This window comes from Eucyclogobius newberryi, unplaced genomic scaffold (genome assembly GCF_026437365.1).
Source record: "Eucyclogobius newberryi isolate DKJ021-1_F unplaced genomic scaffold, fEucNew1.0.hap1 SCAF_2, whole genome shotgun sequence".
NCBI classification, from domain to species: Eukaryota; Metazoa; Chordata; class Actinopteri; order Gobiiformes; family Gobiidae; genus Eucyclogobius; species Eucyclogobius newberryi.
Genome location: NW_027315834.1, coordinates 2130978 through 2153208, shown reverse-complemented (window position 1 = coordinate 2153208; position 22231 = coordinate 2130978). Strand labels below are relative to the sequence as shown.

The 22231-nt window shown below is 45.3% G+C and overlaps 1 pseudogene; it reads right to left on the bottom strand.

Moving 5' to 3' along the window:
• Positions 1–8235: 8235 nt before the first annotated feature.
• LOC140367918 (uncharacterized) lies at positions 8236–18445 on the bottom strand (annotated as a pseudogene).
• Between the last annotated feature and the right edge of the window lie 3786 nt (positions 18446–22231).

The following is a 22231-nucleotide window of genomic DNA, read 5'->3' as shown; positions in this document are numbered from 1 at the left end:
GAGATGACTTGCTCGAGAAAAACTTTTCCCACACTGGTCACACTCGTATGGTTTTTCTCCTGTGTGAGTTCTGTAGTGCGTCTTGAGTGCTGAAGCAGACCTCCATGTCTTTCCACACTGGTCACAGGTGAACCCCATTCTTCTGATGGACTTTTAGATCTGCATGCAGTGCATGTTGGACTCCGCCAGGGCTGCCCTTTGTCACCGGTTCTGTTCATAGTTTTTATGGACAGAATTTCTAGGTGCAGTCAGGGGTCTGAGGGTGTCCGGTTTGGGGACCACAGGATTCCATCCCTGCTGTTTGCAGACGATGTTGTCCTGATGGCTCCATCAAACCCGGACCTGCAGCTGCACTGGGACGGTTTGCAGCCGAGTGTGAAGCGGCTGGGATGAGAATCAGCACCTCCAAATCAGAGGCCATGGTTCTCGACCGGAAAAAGGTGGCTTGCCCTCTCCAGGTGGGTGGGGAGTCCTTGCCCCAAGTGGAGGAGTTCAAGTATCTCGGGGTCTTGTTCACGAGTGAGGGAAGGATGGAGCGTGAGATCGACAGGCGGATCGGTGCAGCGGCTGCAGTGATGCAGTCGCTGCATCGGACCGTTGTGGTGAAGAGGGAGCTGAGCCGAAAGGCAAAGCTCTCTATTTACCGGTCGGTCTACGTTCTGACCTCACCTATGGTCATGAGCTTTGGGTAGTGACCGAAAGAACAAGATCGCGGATACAAGCGGTCGAAATGAGTTTCCTCCGCCGTGTGGCTGGGCGCTCCCTTAGAGATAAGGTGAGGAGCTCGGCCACACGGGGGGAGCTCGGAGTAGAGCCGCTGCTCCTCCACGTCGAGAGGAGCCAGCTGAGGTGGCTCAGGCATCTGTTCGGGATGCCTCCTGGGCGCCTCCCTCGGGAGGTGTTTCAGGCATGTCCCACCGGGAAGAGGCCCCGGGGAAGACCCAGGACACGCTGGAGAGACTATGTCTCTCGGCTGGCCTGGGAACGCCTCGGGATCCCCCCGGAGGAGTTAGAGGAAGTGTCTGGGGAGATGGAAGTCTGGGAGTCCCTGCTCAGACTGCTGCCCCCGCGACCTGGCCCCGGATAAAGCGGCAGAAAATGGATGGATGGAACTTTATAACAACCTGGCATTTGGGCTCAATCTTGAGTGAACATGTGGTCTTTGCCTATAAATATGAAAAACACTATCAAAAACACAGTCCTCTGTGTTGTGGACCTCCAGTCCTCTGTGTTGTGGACCTCCAGTCCTCTGTGTTGTGGACCTCCAGTCCTCTGTTGTGGACCTCCAGTCCTCTGTGTTGTGGACCTCCAGTCCTCTGTGTTGTGGACCTCCAGTCCTCTGTGTTGTGGACCTCCAGTCCTCTGTGTTGTGGACCTCCAGTCCTCTGTGTTGTGGACCTCCAGTCCTCTGTGTTGTGGACCTCCAGTCCTCTGTGTTGTGGACCTCCAGTCCTCTGTGTTGTGGACCTCCAGTCCTCTGTGTTGTGGACCTCCAGTCCTCTGTGTTGTGGACCTCCAGTCCTCTGTGTTGTGGACCTCCAGTCCTCTGTGTTGTGGACCTCCAGTCCTCTGTGTTGTGGACCTCCAGTCCTCTGTGTTGTGGACCTCCAGTCCTCTGTGTTGTGGACCTCCAGTCCTCTGTGTTGTGGACCTCCAGTCCTCTGTGTTGTGGACCTCCAGTCCTCTGTGTTGTGGACACAGCCATGAGAGAGTCCTAGATGACATCAGGGATGATGGAGGAGACTGGACACACAAACCCTGAAGCTGCTGGTGATTGTCCTGTAGGAGTCCCCAGGGCAAGAAATCTGAATAAAAAAACAAACAAATTACTACATTAAATATACCACAAGGACATTTTAAAATGGTGTACTAGAACAAAATATTAACGCTATGAAAACTATATTTAATTTTTACTATCTATGTACTTTTCATTGGTTTTATACACAACCACAAGCAGTGTATGTTAATTGGGTCACAACACATGTTAAAAACAACACTACACTTCGCCGCTGGAGCGACTGTAGTTGAACAAGTGGAAGAAACTAAATTATTGAGTGTAACTTTAGATTCTAAATGAACATGGAACAGTCATATAAACAATGTATTGAGGAACATGGGTTGGAGTCTGGGCATGATCAAACACTGTAGGAAATGTATTCCAAAATGCTCAATCAAACAATGAGTTCAGTCCTTAACACTTTCTCAGTTCGATTATGCACCTGTTATTTGGTCAAACACATGTGAAAATAATGTTTACAGGTTACAAGTCGCACAGAACAAAGCGGCACGAATAGTCTTGGGCTGAACAGAACAAATGTGATAAGAATGCATAACGAATTAGCCTGGTTGAGGGTCAAAAGCAGACTGAAGTACTATTGAGTAACATTTATTAGACATGTCATTATAACTAAAATTCCAGCAGTAATTTCTGATAAACTGACTTTTTTCTCAGATACTCACAATTATGAAACTCGACAAAGTAGAAATATAAGCTGTGTGCTGCCTGTTTGTAGAACCAATAGAATGCAGTGCACTGTTGTTTATCGTCATGGTAACATGGTTGCATGGAAAGCATTGCCTGTTTTTTTGTTGCTTGAAAATAACAAAAAGTTATTTCAAAAGAAGTTAAAGCTCTTCCTTTTTACACAATAAAGCACTTCAGGGATGGAGTTAAGATCTGATTACTAATTATGGTAATGATAGTGGTAGTATAACTAATAATAATATTATGTAACTGTTATTAGGCCCGAGCCCCAGCAGGGCGGAGGGCCTATTGCTCCCACAATGTTTGGTGCCCCGTCGCCCCTGGCAAGTACAGTGAACTAGCCCATGCCGAAGGCATGGATCATGCATACTTACTCCTGCTATGACAGAAATAGTAAACAATGAGTGAATGGGCTACGCCCATTCACTCATTGTTGACAACAGCAGCGCGAAGCCTCCGACAAAAGTCAAAATACATTGCGCCTATGGGAGACGCCCCGAGGTCAACTTTGGCGTAAAGCTACGAAATTCGGGACACGCATTCCTCTCTTGAGGACAAAAGAAAATTATTATTGCGGCCACGCCCCCAGACTTACCCTATGGCCGCCATCTTCCTTTGAAAATGAAAACACGCTGTGTTAGCCATTTTGTTCACGTCAAACTTTGACGAACTCCTCCTAGGGCGTTTTGCCCACCAAGTTCAAAATCGGCGTACGTCCTCTGAACAAGTGGGGCATCTAAAGTTATCCAATTTTTTGAGATACCTTTTACGGTCTGTGTGCGGCGCAGCCGCAAAGTTGGACAACTTATTTTGGAATATTGCAGGTCTAAAAATTGCTCCCATTTGATCAAAACCAGTCCGATTAGGACCAAATTTGAATCAGTTGTTAAACTTTCTAGTTTGGACCAGTTTATGGTGACAAAATTGAAATGGGCGTGATAGCGCCCCCTACAGAGTGACCTTTAAATTAACATTGAAGGTCAAAAATTAGTTTTGCCAAAATTGTCTAAACTTTACCCAAAATTCTATTTTGGCGTCCCGATCACAAAAGCCAATCACAAAAATGCCTAATTTTTTACGGCGTAGTCGTAGCGATGACAGAAACCTCCCATGTTATCCCTATGGGAAAACCACAAAATCTCTCAAATTACCACATTTTTATGTTTTACACTTTAACAAACTCCTCCTAGTGCGTTTGGCCCACCGACCTCAAAATCGGTGTACGTCCTCTAGACAAGTGGGGCATCTAAAGTTATTCAAATTTTATGGATAACATTTACGGTCTCTGTGCAGCTGAGCCGCAAACTTTTCGCAGAATTTGGACTATTTGGCCTTCAGAGTGGCCAATAAACAAGAGTTTTTCCAAATGACATGACATTTTGCACACAATTCTCATTTGCCATCCCCAAATTAAAAGTATGGGAGCCAAAGTCATATATGGTAAAGCGTAGCCGTAGCGATGACAGAAACATCCCATGTTATCCCTATGGGGAAACCGCTAAATCTCTAAAATGACCACATTTTTACACTTCACACTTTAACAAAATCTTCCTAGGGCGATTACCCGATCAAGTTGATATTTGGGGAGAATCATCTACACAAGCGGGGCATCAAAAGTTATCCATATTTTGATTTTAAGTACTAGGGTCTCTGTGCGGTAGAGCCGCAAATATATGTCACAAATGGGAAAAACGCCAAATCCTTGAAATGTTCACATTTATGCTTCACACTTTAATGAACTCCTCTGTGGGCAATAGCTCGATCAAGCTCATATTTTGGGAAAATAATCCACACAAGCGGAGCATCAAAAGTTATTCATATTTTTATTCCAAGTGTCACGGTCTCTGTGCGCTGGAGCTGCACATTTGACCGATATTTGTCTTCATTTGCACTGGTTAAGCACAGCATTGTACATGTCCAATGTGTCGCTGTCTTAGTTCTTAGACAATTGCGTTAGCGCCATCTCTGTAAAATGCAGAGAGCAGAGTCGGAAGGCCGGCGGCCCGCGAGGGCCGTTGGATGCCGCTTGCGGCTTTAATTTTTCTTGTTTTTTGTTTTAATGAATGAGCTATTTACTGCGGTTTTATTTATCACTCTGTATGTATATGTGTATGTATACGTATGTATGTATATGTATCTATGCGAGTGTATTTATATACATATATATGTATATGTATATATACTGTATGTATGTAGGTAGATATTTATAATACCTTGGGCTTTCGTGTGTGTGTGTGCGTGTGTTTAGGGGTGTGAGTGAGTGTGTGTGTGTGTGTGTTTAGGGGTGTGAGTGAGTGTGTGTGTGTGTGTGTTTAGGGGTGTGAGTGAGTGTGTGTGTGTTTAGGGGTGTGAGTGAGTGTGTGTGTGTGTGTGTTTAGGGGTGTGTGTGTTTGAGGGTGTGAGTGTGTGTGTGTGTTTAGGGGTGTGAGTGTGTGTGTGTGTGTGTTTAGGGGTGTGAGTGTGTGTGTGTGTGTGTGTTTAGGGGTGTGTGTCTGTGTGTGTGTGTGTGGTTGGTGTATATAAAAAATTGTATGTAATGAATTTGAGGAGACCCCAGGAAGAATAGCAACTGGTTTGCAGGAGCTAATGGGGATCTTAATAAACTAAACTAAACTAAACTTTCATTTAATAGGCACTTTGCTTATTTGTTTACATGGCTGCCGGGTATTTTAAGTTTAGCTGCTATTTATTTTATTAGAATTTTACACTATTATTTCTTATTCCAGCTCAAAGAAAGGTGCACTGTTAAAGTGTTAAGAGATAAAATAAAAACTGGACACAACCTGTTTATGTTGCATCTGTGCATTTTGTGTTACAAAAGTATCGGATCAGGACTCGGTATCGGCAGATACTCAAAATCAGATGACTCGGAATCGGATCGGGGCCAAAAAGACCTGATCGTGACGTCCCTAACTATAACATAGATCTTCTAGCTCTAACTGAAACTTGGCTTCAACAAGATGATGATGTCAGACTAAAGATCCCTAAAGTTTCTACATTAATAACGCCTGGTCTTCAGACGTGACAGTGATCTCCAAACACTGCTCTCCCTACATGGAATATCTTTTCATCAACTGCAAACCATTTTATTCGCACGCAGGAGGCGGAGCACGTGCTTGCGGAGCAGATCAGAAGAGCGGAGCAAAACTTCCCAGACTCCTTGTGTATTATCCTGGGCGATTTTAACAAGGGGAATCTCCGCCACGATCTACCAAAGTACAGACAGTTTATTAAAGTCACGACCAGAGAGCAGAACACGCTGGACGCTGCTACACAACAGTCAGCAACACCTTCCGCGCTGTGGCCCGGGCCGGGCTCGTCAGACCACGCCACGGTTCACCTGATCCCCACGTACAGACAGAGGCTGAAGCTCTCCAAACCTGTGGTGAGGACTTCTAAGAGGTGAACCAACGAGGCAGTGGAGGAGCTATGTGCGTGTTTGGACTTTACAGACTGGGAGGTTGTCAGAGCTGCCACAGACAGTTTGGATGAATACACGGACACTGTGACGTCATACATTTGATTCTGTAAGGACAGCATTATACCAACACACACCAAAGGCACTTTCAACAATGATAAACCCTGGTTCACTCTGAAAACTGTCCAAACTGAGGCAGTTAAGGCGGCAGAAGGAGGCAGCGCACAGGGCCTGTGATAGAGAGCGCTACAAAGAGGCAAAGTGCCGATTTAGCAGGAGGTGTCGAGAGCTAGATCCCAGTACGCGTCATTTACGCGTCTGAAGCAGCAGTTCTGACAACAACCCCTCCTCTGTGTGGAGTGGCCCCGCCTCTGTGTGGAGTGGCTCCGCCTCTGTGTGGAGTGGCTCCGCCTCTGTGTGGAGTGGCTCCGCCTCTGTGTGGAGTGGCTCCGCACTCCGCCTCTGTGTGGAGTGGCTCCGCCTCTGTGTGGAGTGGCTCCGCCTCTGTGTGGAGTGGCTCCGCACTCCGCCTCTGTGTGGAGTGGACTCCAGCTTCTCACAAACTATAACCCCCCCTCTGTTGACGACAGAAAACTGGCCCAACAACTCAACTCTTTCTACTGCAGATTTGACACCCCCTCCGGCCCCCTCATCGGGCTCATCTCGGACGGGGATGAGTCTGTCAAGAGGAGGGAGATGGACCAGCTGATGTCCTGGTGCAGCGGTAACAACCTGGAGTTCAACGCCCAGAAGACTGAGGAGATGATCGTGGACTTCAGGAATGTCAAAGCCCCCCCCCTCACTCAGCTTTGAAGCTTCAATACATCGTTGTGGCAGTAATTATTTTGAAATGCTAAAAAACTCTCTCAGCAACGAGCATTAGGCCAACATGAGGCGGCGGGTGCGTGCGCGGAGCATGGCGGGCGAGGAGTACGGCGGGTGCGTACGGGGGAGCACGGCGGGCGTCGCCGTCGCCAACGCCAGCAGAAAAGTTGGAAAAGCTTTTTTGCGGCAAGACGCGGCGCAGCAAATGATCAAGAGATTATGCTCTCGTAACGTGCTACGCACTGACCAGAAGAAGGAAACACAAACCCTGCATGAGGTTTCGGCCAATCACAGAAGACGTGAGATTCTCACTGAGACAAAAGGGCGTGTCCTGCTTCTGTCAGTCTGACATGTCTAAGGTCTAAACTCAGGCAATTGACAATTAACAACAATTTGACAAGAAACATGAGTTTCTCACTCTCTCGTCCTCTTGAGACCATCTCAATGTGGTCATCTCACAGTTTGGGTTGAATGTGATGGTCCTAGGGCCCCTAGGGCCCATGGACCATGTGGATTGAGTAAACAAACATGTGCGACAGGTGACATCATACATTATTTGGAGAGTTCATAACTTCTAAATATAAACATATCAAAGGATGGTCACTCGAGGTGAAGCAGGTCCATCAAGCTACTATCGTTTTATCAACGTGTAAAATTGTATGTGAAGCCAGAATTCTTTTTTTTAAAGTCTTTTCAGCTTCAACCCATTTTGAGATGATCCCTTAGACTTCATCACCACTGTGGACTCCCTCCGCTTTCTCGGCACCACCATCAACAGGAACCTCAAATGGGAGCCCACCATCAGCTCTCTCACCGGCAAGGCCCAGCAGAGGATGTACTTCCTGCGGCAGCTGAGGAAAGCAAATCATTGAGTCCATCCTCACCTCCTCCATCACTGTGTGGTACGCTGGAGCCACAACCAGGGACAAACAGAGACTACAGCGCATTGTGCTCTCTGCTGAGAAGGTGATCAGCTGCAGACTTCCAACTCTGCAAGACCTGTACGTCTCCAGGGCTCTGGGACGAGCACCGATCCTTCTCACCCTGGACACTGACTATTTGAGCCACTCCCCTCAAGCAGGAGGCCACTCCCCTCAGGCAGGAGGCCACTCCCCTCAGGCAGGAGGCCACTCCCCTCAGGCAGGAGGCCACTCCCCTCAGGCAGGAGGCCACGGTCCATCCGGATCAGAACCTCCCGTCACAAGAACAGTTTCTTTCCCACTCACTGCACTGTCACTTCCTATTGCACCACATAACTTCACACTTTATATTTTATTATGTACATATCATGCTGTTCAGTAATCATTGTTCAATGTTTTGTTGTTTGTGTTGCATAAAATAACCAGTTCCTAAGTCTGTGAATTTTGTTTATCGACAAATGGCAATAAACCTATTTTCTGATTCTGACAAGGTCTAAAAGTTATTGATAAAAACACTGATTTTGTCAAAACATTTTTTATTTAAAAATGCACAACAAACCCGATCCTAATCATTAATTGGAACTATTTTGGATTAGTTTGGGGTGAATGGGGTGTGGCCTAGAGTGGGCGTACTCTCAGTCAAACATATTCCTAATTTGGACAAATATAAGTTAAAGCATCAAAATGACATGTAACCATAACAACAAACTGCAACAATGAGAATGAACACACATCATGAGCAGGTCATGAGGAAGTACATTAAATATGACAAACACATTTCAAACACAGTTCTTAAGACAAACTAAACTAAAGCATGATTTAGTGACAAGTTTAGATCACACAGTAAACGTTAAGTCACTTTAAATGTGAAATACAGTCATTAAGGACTTCATCCTGAGAAAGTTTCCATCCAGCAGAACAAGAGCATTTGTTACAGTGGACGATTCCACTTCTCCACAGGGGTCAGGTCCTTGGACCCATTTGGTGTCCTCTGTGTTCTTTATCAGAGGTGTTGACCCAAAGGGGGGGAGGGGGGTGTGGTGAAGACAGTGTTGTTGCTCCATGGGGGATGGGGAACATTCTTCCACCCATCCAACATTTTGCTTTGCTTTCTGCAACAGTGTCTTGAATGATGAAAAGGTCATGTCTTTTAAAAGTCTCTTTGGACACATGTCCTACAGAGGACATTTTGTTCAGAAAGAGAATCACTCTTTGAACAGAAATGGAAGCTTAAGGTTCAACATACCTGTCGTATACAATAGTGTCTTTAAGCCACGGGGCGGGAGAAGCTTATCAGGTACTCAGTGATGAGGGAGCTAAAGTCAGCTAAAAAAAGGGTTTGATAGCCCTTTACAGTTAGGATACAAAGGAGAGTAATCTCAAGTGAAACTGTAAACACCCTTCATCAGTAGGTTCTGCCTGGTGGGCGGGGCCTACTCAGAGTAGAATAATATCTGCATTCTCAAACTAGATCCTCAGATTGAGAATGACTCTTGGATGAGTCGAAACGTCCTGTTTTTCTAAAAAACAGTGTCAAGATGACGAGCTCATTTATCATAAAACATGAACATTAGCAGAAGTTTGATATGAAAACACATGAATCTGATAAAACTAAGGCTTTTCAACAGTGTGAACTCTCATGTGTTTTATTAAGCTGCTTGAGACTGAAAATACCTTCTCACAAACATCACAGCTGTAAGGTTTCTCTCCAGTGTGGATTCTGGTGTGGGTCTTGAGAGCACCTGATTGAGAAAAAACGTTTCCACACTGGTCACACTTGTATGGCTTTTCTCCTGTGTGAGTTCTGTAGCGAGAGCTTATTTGATGTTATAAAAGCCTTTTCACATTTGTCACACTTAAAAGGTTTCTCTCCAGTGTGGACTCTCATGTGTTTTATTAAGCTGCTTGAGTCTGAAAACGCCTTCTCACAAACATCACAGCTGTAAAGTTTCTCTCCAGTGTGGATTCTGGAGTGGATCTTGAGAGCACCTGATTGAGAAAAACCGTTTCCACACTGGTCACACTTGTATGGCTTTTCTCCTGTGTGAGTTCTGTAATGTTTGGAGAGGTCATTTAATGTTCTAAAAGCATTTTCACACTGGTCACACTTGTATGGTTTCTCTCCAGTGTGGATTCTCATGTGTGATATCAAGCTGCTTGATTTTGAAAATGCCTTCTCACAAACATCACAGCCGTAAGGTTTCTCTCCAGTGTGGATTCTGGAGTGGATCTTGAGAGCGCCTGTATGAGAAAAACTTTTCCCACACTGGTCACACTCGTAAGGCTTTTCTCCTGTGTGGGTTCTGTAGTGTTTCTTGAGAGCAGAAGCAAAGCGCCATGTCTTTCCACACTGGTCACAGGTGAACCCCATTCTTCTGATGGACTTTTAGATCTGCCATGAACACAGAAAGAAGATGTAAAGTAATAATAGTGTTAAATAAAGAACTTGTCAGTTCCTTATCACTGTTGAGAGTGGTGTTGTTACGGAAAAAATAAGAGTCATTTTCACAAGCTTCAGTGAGTTATGAAATGAACAGGACTTTACTGTTTCTATAAGAATGTGGACAGTGTAACAGGCTCTGGCTTTGGGTGAAGACCGACAGTATCAAACCAGTCTGACCCAGAGCTCTGTCATTTAAACATCAATGAACAAACAGTGAAACAATTAAATGTGTTTGTGTGAATGTGTGTAAAGTGGGAGAGTCATGTTTGATCCTTTGTATTTTACAATCCGAGTACTTTTTTAGCCTGTAGGATTTGACAGGACATCGCATGTTTTAGTCATGGCAGTAATTGGTCAGCAGGGGTCGCAATGCTCCTACACAACATTCCTGGGAAAGTAATTGGCTCTAAAAATGGTAGTTTGGGTCAGTTGACTAAAAGGGCAACAGTTCACACCTGAGATAACTTCATAACCGTCTTGTGACAGGCAAGTGACTAATGTCTGAACAAGCAAGCCCGGAAGGCACAAGCTCAAAAGAGGAGGGGAAGAGGGAGAGGGGACGGTTGTTCGCAAACTCGAGGGAGTTTGCCCAACCAGGATCGATGCAGCGGCTGCAGTGATGCAGTCGCTGCATCGACTGTTGTGGTGAAGGAGGAGCTGAGTCAAAAGACAAAGGTCTCGATTTACCGGTCGCTCTACGTTCCTACCCTCACCTATGGTCATGAGCTTTGGGGGGGTGACCGAAAGAACAAGATCGCGGATACAAGCGGTCGAAATGAGTTTCCTCCGCTGTGTGGCTGGGCGCTCCCTTAGAGATAAGGTGAGGAGCTCGGCCACACGGGGGGAGCTCGGAGTAGAGCCGCTGCTCCTCCACGTCGAGAGGAGCCAGCTGAGGTGGCTCGGGCATCTGTTCCGGAGCCTCCTGGGCGCCTCCCTCGGGAGGTGTTTCAGGCATGTCCCACCGGGAAGAGGCCCCGGGGAAGACCCAGGACACGCTGGAGAGACTATGTCTCTTGGCTGGCCTGGGAACGCCTCGGGATCCCCCCGGAGGAGTTGGAGGAAGTGTCTGGGGAGGAGGAAGTGTGGGAGTCCCTGCTCAGACTGCTGCCCCTGCGACCCGGCCCGGATAAAGCTGAAGAAGATGGATGGAAATATTTTACTCTCCTTATAAAATTAAATTTCCCTCTTGGGGGCGCTGTCGCACCAAATTTATTGTTTCACTTTAAGTTGGTCTAGGGCAAAGGGTTTTACAAACGATTAAAATTCGACGCAATTCGGACTCGTCTGCGCAAACAGCAGTAACTTTACATTTGGGAATTTTCTGAAATTTTAGCTACAGTTTGCGGCTTATAAAATAATATTTTTTACTTCTCTTGCCACCAAATTTCATGATTTTTTTTTTGGGGCCATTTCCTATCTCTCAATGCATTTTTGTACATTTGGGGGGCGCTGACGCGCACGGTGAGCAAATAAACAAGCTGTGTCATCAGCGTCAGCGTCAGCAGCAGCAGCAGCAACAGCAGCAGCAGCAGCAGCAGCAGCAGCAACAGCAGCAGCAGCAGCAGCAGCAGCAGCAACAGCAGCAGCAGCAGCAGCAGCAGCAGCAGCAGCAGCAGCAACAGCAGCAGCAGCAGCAGCAGCAGCAGCAGCAACAGCAGCAGCAGCAGCAGCAGCAGCAGCAGCAGCAGCAGCAGCAGCAGCAGCAGCAGCAACAGCAGCAGCAGCAGCAGCAGCAGCAGCAGCAGCAGCAGCAGCAGCAGCAGCAACAGCAGCAGCAGCAGCAGCAGCAGCAGCAGCAGCAGCAGCATCAGCAGCAGCAACAGCAGCAGCAGCAGCAGCAGCAGCAACAGCAGCAGCAGCAGCAGCAGCAGCAGCAGCAGCAACAGCAGCAGCAGCAGCAGCAGCAGCAGCAGCAGCAGCAACAGCAGCAGCAGCAGCAGCAGCAGCAGCAACAGCAGCAGCAGCAGCAGCAACAGCAGCAGCAGCAGCAGCAGCTGAACAAAGGAAGTTGCCACAGCTCCCCTCACCCCCACTCCCCCCTCGACGTGGAGGGAAGGGGGAGGGGGGCGTGTTAGACGCAGGGTCTCTCTACGTACATTCAGGGAATGATAACATTAAAAACCAAAATGGCCCGTCATCCGTTTTGACATGGGGAGAAAACAAACCATCCCTATACCTTATCGTGGGGCTAGCGTGCGGCTAGCGCGGGGAGCAGCAATAGCGCGGCTGGTGCAGAAAAGTTAGAAAAGCCTTTTTTGCGGCAGGACGCGACGTAGCCATGGATCTATTAGGGCGCAGCAACCAATCAAGAGATTACGCTGACTTCGCACTTCCCAAAAGATGGACCAAAACAAACCCAAACCGCATGAGGTTTCGGCCAATCACAGAAGACGTGAGATTCTCAGAGACAAAAGCACATGTCCTGCTTCTGTCATTCTGACATGTCTAAGGTCTAAACTCAGGATATTGACAATTACAGGTTTTAACAAGAAACGTGAGTTTCTCACTCTCTCATCCTCTTGAGACTCTCTCAATGTGGTCGTCTAACAAGTTCAGACTGTGAGAGGGAGTTCTCCACTTTAGGGAGAATAAAGACCAAGTCAAGGAATTCCCTGTGAACAAAGATGCTGGAGAACCTGATGCTGCTGGAAACTGAAGGTCCAAATAACCCTGATGGTCTTGACTATGATGTGTCCAAACTATTTCAGCCTGATGCTGCCATGAGCTAAAACTGTACACGTTTACATGATTGTGTATTATACAGTGTCCATTTGAAATACATTTTAAATGACTATGTCTTTGTGTTTATTTATCATTTCGATTAAGTTTTGGGAAAACAATATTCAAATGTCTTGATGGTGGATGGACTTACTGTATTTTCCGCACTATAAAGCGCACGTAAAAGTCTTTAACGTCCTCAAAAGCCGTCCATGCACTTAATAGTCTGGTGCACTTAATATATGGTTTATTTGTGGTTGTGCTTACTAACCGTGAAGATATTTTGTGTGGTACATGGTGTATAAAGAAGATTTGGGACACGAGACGCCGATGCGCGACAAGATTTACAGTACTCCGGAACCGGAAGTCCCAACAACATGTGTGCAAAGCATTCTGGGAACAGTGGTCTACCTGCACGCGGTGCACGCGACACTTTGTCAAAACGTAAACAACATTTTCTGTCAGGCACAACGCAGACACCTACCGGTAAATAAAGGACCCCAAGAAACTTGGCCCAAGATGGCTCCTGCCAAGAGACCGTTGGATCTGTTATATTGTCCCAAGAAATGCGCTTACGGGCTAAATTATCAGTCAACTGTGGGATCAAAAGGCCGGAATCATCACTGAACTGCCGCGTGGGTCCGAGATGGGGATCACATGACCAAAGAGATTTTAGCACGGAGTACTATCGGCGCTTTGGCTGCTTTGACCATTATGCGCCCCAGCAGACATTAAACCAGGAGGCTGTCCCAGGTAAATCAGGACGTCTGGTCATAGCTGTGCGGGCTGTACTTCGGTGCATTTAAAGGATTTGATTCGTGTTGCAACTGAACGAGGCTGGGAGTTGTTGTGGATACGCTAACGTGTCTTTTAGCGGTAGCAGAGTGTGTTCTGTGTTTGTATTTTACGTGTTTACAAGTGATCTTGACTGAGAATTGATTTGGATATGCTAACGTGTCTGTTAGCGATAGCAGAGTGTGTTTTGATGTTGAACAATTTTGATCTGAGTTGAACGCGTTTCATGAAGCTCAACTGACTGACTTATCTGTCTGTTTTGTTTATCTTATGCGCTTTATGTATGGACCAGTACACATGGTACACATGGTACACATGGAGCTGATGGTGCGCTTAATAATCCGGTGCGTCTTTTCGTGCACAAAATACGGTATACACCATGTAATAGTGTGTTTAGGCTTATACACCGTGTAATAGTGTGTTTAGACTTATACACCGTGTAATAGTGTGTTTAGACTTATACACCATGTGATAGTATGTTTATACACATGTAATAGTGTGTTTAGACTTATACACCATGTAATAGTGTGTTTAGACTTATACACCATGTAATAGTGTGTTTAGACTTATACACATGTAATAGTATGTTTATACACCATGTAATAGTATGTTTATACACATGTAATAGTGTGTTTAGGCTTATACACCATGTAATAGTGTGTTTAGACTTATACACATGTAATAGTGTGTTTAGGCTTATACACATGTAATAGTGTGTTTAGACTTATACACATGTAATAGTATGTTTAGACTTATACACCATGTAATAGTGTGTTTAGGCTTATACAACATGTAATAGTGTGTTTAGACTTATACACATGTAATAGTATGTTTAGACTTATACACATGTAATAGTATGTTTAGACTTATACACCATGTAATAGTGTGTTTAGGCTTATACACATGTAATAGTGTGTTTAGGCTTATACACATGTAATAGTGTGTTTAGGCTTATACACATGTAATAGTGTGTTTAGACTTATACACCATGTGATAGTATGTTTATACACATGTAATAGTGTGTTTAGGCTTATACACCATGTAATAGTGTGTTTAGACTTATACACATGTAATAGTGTGTTTAGACTTATACACATGTAATAGTGTGTTTAGACTTATACACATGTAATAGTGTGTTTAGACTTATACACATGTAATAGTGTGTTTAGGCTTATACACCATGTAATAGTGTGTTTAGACTTATACACATGTAATAGTGTGTTTAGGCTTATACAACATGTAATAGTGTGTTTAGACTTATACACATGTAATAGTGTGTTTAGACTTATACACATGTAATAGTGTGTTTAGACTTATACACATGTAATAGTGTGTTTAGACTTATACACATGTAATAGTGTGTTTAGGCTTATACACATGTAATAGTGTGTTTAGGCTTATACACCATGTAATAGTGTGTTTAGACTTATACACCATGTAATAGTGTGTTTAGACTTATACACCATGTAATAGTGTGTTTAGACTTATACACCATGTAATAGTGTGTTTAGACTTATACACATGTAATAGTGTGTTTAGGCTTATACACCATGTAATAGTGTGTTTAGACTTTTACACCATGTAATAGTGTGTTTAGACTTATACACCATGTAATAGTGTGTTTAGACTTTTACACCATGTAATAGTGTGTTTAGACTTATACACATGTAATAGTGTGTTTAGACTTATACACATGTAATAGTGTGTTTAGGCTTATACACCATGTAATAGTGTGTTTAGACTTTTACACCATGTAATAGTGTGTTTAGACTTATACACCATGTAATAGTGTGTTTAGACTTATACATCATGTAATAGTGTGTTTAGACTTATACACCATGTAATAGTGTGTTTAGACTTATACATCATGTAATAGTGTGTTTAGGCTTATACAACATGTAATAGTGTGTTTAGACTTATACACATGTAATAGTGTGTTTAGACTTATACACATGTAATAGTGTGTTTAGGCTTATACACATGTAATAGTGTGTTTAGGCTTATACACATGTAATAGTGTGTTTAGACTTATACACCATGTGATAGTGTGTTTAGACTTATACACATGTAATAGTATGTTTAGACTTATACACATGTAATAGTATGTTTAGACTTATACACCATGTAATAGTGTGTTTAGACTTATACACCATGTAATAGTGTGTTTAGACTTATACACATGTAATAGTATGTTTAGACTTATACACATGTAATAGTATGTTTAGACTTATACACCATGTAATAGTGTGTTTAGGCTTATACACATGTAATAGTGTGTTTAGGCTTATACACCATGTAATAGTGTGTTTAGACTTATACACATGTAATAGTGTGTTTAGGCTTATACACATGTAATAGTGTGTTTAGACTTATACACATGTAATAGTATGTTTAGACTTATACACCATGTAATAGTGTGTTTAGGCTTATACAACATGTAATAGTGTGTTTAGACTTATACACATGTAATAGTGTGTTTAGACTTATACACATGTAATAGTGTGTTGACTTATACACATGTAATAGTGTGTTTAGGCTTATACACATGTAATAGTGTGTTTAGGCTTATACACCATGTAATAGTGTGTGTAATAGTGTGTTTAGGCTTATACAACATGTAATAGTGTGTTTAGACTTATACACATGTAATAGTGTGTTTAGACTTATACACATGTAATAGTGTGTTTAGACTTATACACATGTAATAGTGTGTTTAGACTTATACACATGTAATAGTGTGTTTAGGCTTATACACATGTAATAGTGTGTTTAGGCTTATACACCATGTAATAGTGTGTTTAGACTTATACACATGTAATAGTGTGTTTAGACTTATACACCATGTAATAGTGTGTTTAGACTTATACATCATGTAATAGTGTGTTTAGACTTATACACCATGTAATAGTGTGTTTAGACTTATACACCATGTAATAGTGTGTTTAGACTTATACATCATGTAATAGTGTGTTTAGGCTTATACACATGTAATAGTGTGTTTAGACTTATACACATGTAATAGTGTGTTTAGACTTATACACATGTAATAGTGTGTTTAGACTTATACACCATGTAATAGTGTGTTTAGACTTATACACCATGTAATAGTGTGTTTAGGCTTATACAACATGTAATAGTGTGTTTAGGCTTATACACATGTAATAGTGTGTTTAGGCTTATACAACATGTAATAGTGTGTTTAGGCTTATAGAGGACGTGCACCTGACGTCACGCCGTCACATGATTCAGTTGCGCAATCGTTGCGGACGACAAGAAACACACTGATACGCACACGGGTACACGGTACACGCTCTGTGATGTCAGACCTTTCTGTAAATGATGGACTTTCTGAATCTGCTGCGAGGTCGTCAGACCCTCACAAAGAGCGTTATTTATCCAAGATTGGTGAGACAGGCCCAGACCCGTACTTCCTGCTGAAAGCGATGTTACAGCCAGTGTTTTCAGCGAGTCGCGGCTCTTCTGCAGCCACAAAGTATTTATAGCCATCCAAGCTCTTGTACCTTGTCAGTGCTTCAGCAGTGTACGAAGAACATTTGTTGATCAGGTAATTGTAGATGTCCGGGTAGAGTCACTGTTACTGCCCAAGAGCCGCGACTCGCTGAAAACACTGGCTGTAACATCGCTTTCAGCAGGAGTAGGGGTTAAAACTAGTTTTAACATACATTTAAGCGCATTATGAATTATATTTCATCAGAGAATCCACATTTTTTTGTAAAAATAAAAGTTATCACAAAAATAACACATAAGTGAGGTCATTGCTACGAGAAAGTGTTGCGGAAATGAGATCAATTTTAACCCTAACCCTAACCAATACAATTTAGTAATTTATAATGGTATGTTTTGGTAGCCCTATATATTTTATATAGACATTTTAGAGGGTTGTGGTAATGAGATTTTAAGGATTTGTTTTGAAGAATAAGCTTTAAAATATGGTTAAATGTTTTTGAAATAAACTAAAAAATATGTTCACACATAATTCAGACTTTATTATTTATGGTTTGAAAAGAATTTCTTTGATATATATATATATATTTTTTTAAATCATGTTTGAAGAGAATGAGACAGAATTTGGTGAGACTGACCCAGCGAGTGTCAGAGAAAAGAAATCTAGTCTGATAATAAACAGTCATTATGCTAACTGGGCCTTCATGAACTAACCGTTTATAAAATGACTGCAAACGTAGCTCCACTTTGATTTTGGGCTCATGTCTTGCCATCTTCGACTCGTTTGATCGCTTGTAGCCACTGAGTTGGTATTTGCCCTTTTACTGCTGGTCTCCTGTAGAAGAAGCCTTTTCTTCTGGCCAAGCGACATTTGAACAGACAAAAACTGAGACACTTTTAGGCATTAAAACTGTTTTAGTGTCCGAGATCGCAGCTAGCTTACTCGGTGGTCAAAGTGTCTTTCCCCCCTCGCTAAGTGACCCGGATGTTGTGACGTCAGCGTGAAGCTATGTATTGTTGCCGGGACAACGGTTGAAGAACGTAAATATTTCATAAGCAGCAATAAATGTGTAGAATAATAGTACAAACACACTCTCAGTAATTTACTTCACATCCAGCCGAGCCGATAAAAAGAGTTTTCATTTCATTTGCCTTGTTGTTTTAGCTTTGTAGCGTTAGCCGACTAGCTAACGTCACAAACAAGTTAAAACGTTGTCCTAAACGCTGGACATAAGTGAATGAAACACATTCCTGTACAAATATAATGTCATTCTCCACTGACCTTCGGCTGTGTTGAGCTGGAGCCGTTGTAGGTCTTGGGTTTAATCAGACAAATCGATGAAGCCGAGAGAGTCCAGCGTTACTTTCTGTCTCGGCAGCGCACTTCCGGTTACCCACACTCTTCTTCTTCCTGGGTTTTTTTGGCGGGTGACAACCAACGTTAGGTGCATTTCCGCCACCTGCTGTGCTGGAGTGTGGGTCAGATTATCTGCACTTTTGTATCTTCGCCTCAAATTCTATTTATCAGCTTTGTTTCCCTTAAGAATTTTACTAAATCATTACATTCCGTGGTTTTCAATGTATTTTTTAATCTAAACACTTCTTCTCTGTTCGTAATAAAATCCCGCTTAAAAACCTCCCTCTTTGCCTTAAATCTACTGCATTGTAAGAGGACATGCTCCACGGACTCACTTTCAGCTCCACATTCACATAATCCTGAAGGATGTTTCCCCAGTAACATCAACGTTTTATTTAACCCTTAATCTTGTAATTGCCACCTGCTCTCTTCTGCTCAGCACCTGCTCTCTTCTGCTCAGCACCTGCTCTCTTCTGCTCAGCACCTGCTCTCTTCTGCTCAGCACCTGCTCTCTTCTGCTCAGCACCTGCTCTCTTCTGCTCAGCACCTGCTCTCTTCTGCTCAGCACCTGCTCTCTTCTACTCAGCACCTGCTCTCTTCTGCTCAGCACCTGCTCTCTTCTGCTCAGCACCTGCTCTCTTCTACTCAGCACCTGCTCTCTTCTGCTCAGCACCTGCTCTCTTCTGCTCAGCACCTGCTCTCTTCTGCTCAGCACCTGCTCTCTTCTGCTCAGCACCTGCTCTCTTCTGCTCAGCACCTGCTCTCTTCTGCTCAGCACCAGAGTTTTTACCTTCCCTACCTTCTTTTGTGCCTGGTACATGTGCCTCCCCTTCTGCCCTTCATCCTCTTACAGGGATTATACAAATGTATAACAGTGATTACTCGACCATTTATCCAGACTTCAACAACAATGAATTCCTCAGCACCAGCTCGCCGGCCCCTCCGTGTCTTTCTTAAGATCTCCCCCGGGATGGAGTGCTTTTCTCCGGGAGAGACCGCGCCAGCTCCGGCGCCGCCTCTCAGGTAAATCAGCTGTTCCTTTGTGTGTGTGTGTGTGTGTGTGTGTGTGTGTGTACACCCGCCGGGGGAGAGTCAGCGCACATCGCAGCGACAGAAGAAAAATACAATAATCCAGCGTGAGTGTGTGTGTGTGTGTGTATAAGTGAATAAGTGGAGGACGCCGTCATCTCCTGCTGCACCGCTCTCTCTCTCACCTGGAGAAGCCTGGCAGCTCTGTGAGGATCCTGTTCTTTCATCTCTCCAGCGCCTTCAACACCATCAGCTCCTGAGGGACAAGATGGAGACGGCTGGTGTGGAGTACGACCTGCAGAGTGGATCCTGGACTACCTCACAGACCGACCCCAGTTTGTGAGAGCCCGGGACTGTGTGTCTGACACTCGGACCTGCAGTGTGGAGGACCTGCAGTGTGGGGGACCTGCAGTGTGGAGGACCTGCTGTGTGGGGGACCTGCAGTGTGGAGGACCTGCTGTGTGGGAGACCTGCAGTGTGGGAGACCTGCAGTGTGGGGGACCTGCAGTGTGGAGGACCTGCTGTGTGGGAGACCTGCAGTGTGGGAGACCTGCAGTGTGGGGGACCTGCAGTGCGGGGGACCTGCAGTGTGGAGGACCTGCTGTGTGGGAGACCTGCAGTGTGGGAGACCTGCAGTGTGGGGGACCTGCAGTGAGGGGGACCTGCAGTGTGGGGGACCTGCAGTGTGGGGGACCTGCAGTGTGGGGGACCTGGAGTGTGGGGGACCTGGAGTGTGGGGGACCTGCAGTGTGGGAGACCTGCAGTGTGGGAGACCTGCAGTGTGGGGGACCTGCAGTGTGGAGGACCTGCAGTGTGGGAGACCTGCAGTGTGGGGGACCTGCAGTGTGGGGGACCTGCAGTGTGGGGGACCTGCAGTGAGGGGGACCTGCAGTGAGGGGGACCTGCAGTGTGGGGGACCTGGAGTGTGGGGAGTGTGGGGGACCTGCAGTGTGGGAGACCTGCAGTGTGGGGGACCTGCAGTGTGGGGGACCTGCAGTGTGGGGGACCTGCAGTGTGGGAGACCTGCAGTGTGGAGGACCTGCAGTGTGGGGGACCTGCAGTGTGGGGGACCTGCAGTGTGGGGGACCTGGAGTGTGGGGAGTGTGGGGGACCTGCAGTGTGGGAGACCTGCAGTGTGGGGGACCTGCAGTGTGGGGGACCTGCAGTGTGGGGGACCTGCAGTGTGGAGGACCTGCAGTGTGGGGGACCTGCAGTGTGGGGGACCTGCAGTGTGGGGGACCTGGAGTGTGGGGAGTGTGGGGGACCTGCAGTGTGGGAGACCTGCAGTGTGGGGGACCTGCAGTGTGGGGGACCTGCAGTGTGGGAGACCTGCAGTGTGGGGGACCTGCAGTGTGGGGGACCTGCAGTGTGGAGGACCTGCAGTGTGGGGGACCTGGAGTGTGGGGAGTGTGGGGGACCTGCAGTGTGGGAGACCTGCAGTGTGGGGGACCTGCAGTGTGGGGGACCTGCAGTGTGGGGGACCTGCAGTGTGGGAGACCTGCAGTGTGGAGGACCTGCAGTGTGGGGGACCTGGAGTGTGGGGGACCTGCAGTGTGGGGGATCTGCAATGTGGGGGGCCCCAGGGCACGGTCCTTGCGCCCTTTCTCTTCACCCTCTACACTGCAGACTTCAAACACGACGCGGACAGTGTCCTGCAGAAGTTCTCTGACCACTCTGCCATCTGAACACGTGCAATACTTGACATACTCTACTGACTTAACCATGTGCAATACCGTCATATTCATGTGCATACAACTGATATAAATAAAGCTACATACACACCGCAGACGCCTGATCGCGCCCGACGCAGAATTTGAGCGGGTGTACATTTGAAAGGTTTACGCACTGGACGCGCGCTCTCGACGCCTCGGGCACATACACAGGCGCGAGTACGGCGCGCTCGAGCTCTCTGCGCACATGCGCAGTAGAGGTGTTGTCGCATGAGCAGTGGAGTTATTGTCTGTGTGGCCTTTCATTGTGTAAAATGGCGGATATCGAGTGTTGTTTTCGCGTTTTTGGTTTGTTTCTGTCTCTGTATTCCACCGTGAATACATCGTACAGCTCCTTTCTCCCACACGGCCACAATCAGTCTTTCGTCTGCCATTGTTGACGAGCAAGGAAGAAGTGGCTCTTCTTGGGGAATTCCACGGGGAATACCGGAAATGCGAGTGGAAATACGTACGTACGTCACTGGAGCGTCAGCTCTGATTGGCTGCTGCGGCGGTTGCTACGCTTCAGCTGCCAGAGACCTCAACATATCTGAATGCGTCGCGTAAGCCGCATCGGCCGGCTCATACGCGTGCTCAAAGCGTTGAGAGCGTAAGAAAACGCACCAATCGCACTAATCTTTGTCTTTTTATTTTATTCATCTTTTTATTTTTTTCCTCCATTCCCTATTAAGATATGAGATGAGTTTGGTTAATAAGAGTTTTTTGTTTTGTTTATAAGAGTTCTTCTATTTTCCTCTGGATCTACTGCAGTGTAACACCGACATTTGCCCATGTGTGGACAATAAAAGATTATCTTATCTTACCTTAAATCTGTGTGTGTGTGTGTGTGTGTGCATTGATCAGAGGTAATATGTGTATATGAATTATGCGGATTATGTGAACGTGTGGATTTTTTTCTGTCATTATTTATTTTTCTTCCCTAATTCTTTAAATCGGTTATTTTTGTGTGATGTAATTTTTGTTGTTGTGTGTTTCAAATAAACTAAGAAAAGTTGACATGGAGAGGACACGTTGGGAAAGTGGCAGATAAATGTAATGGAGTAATT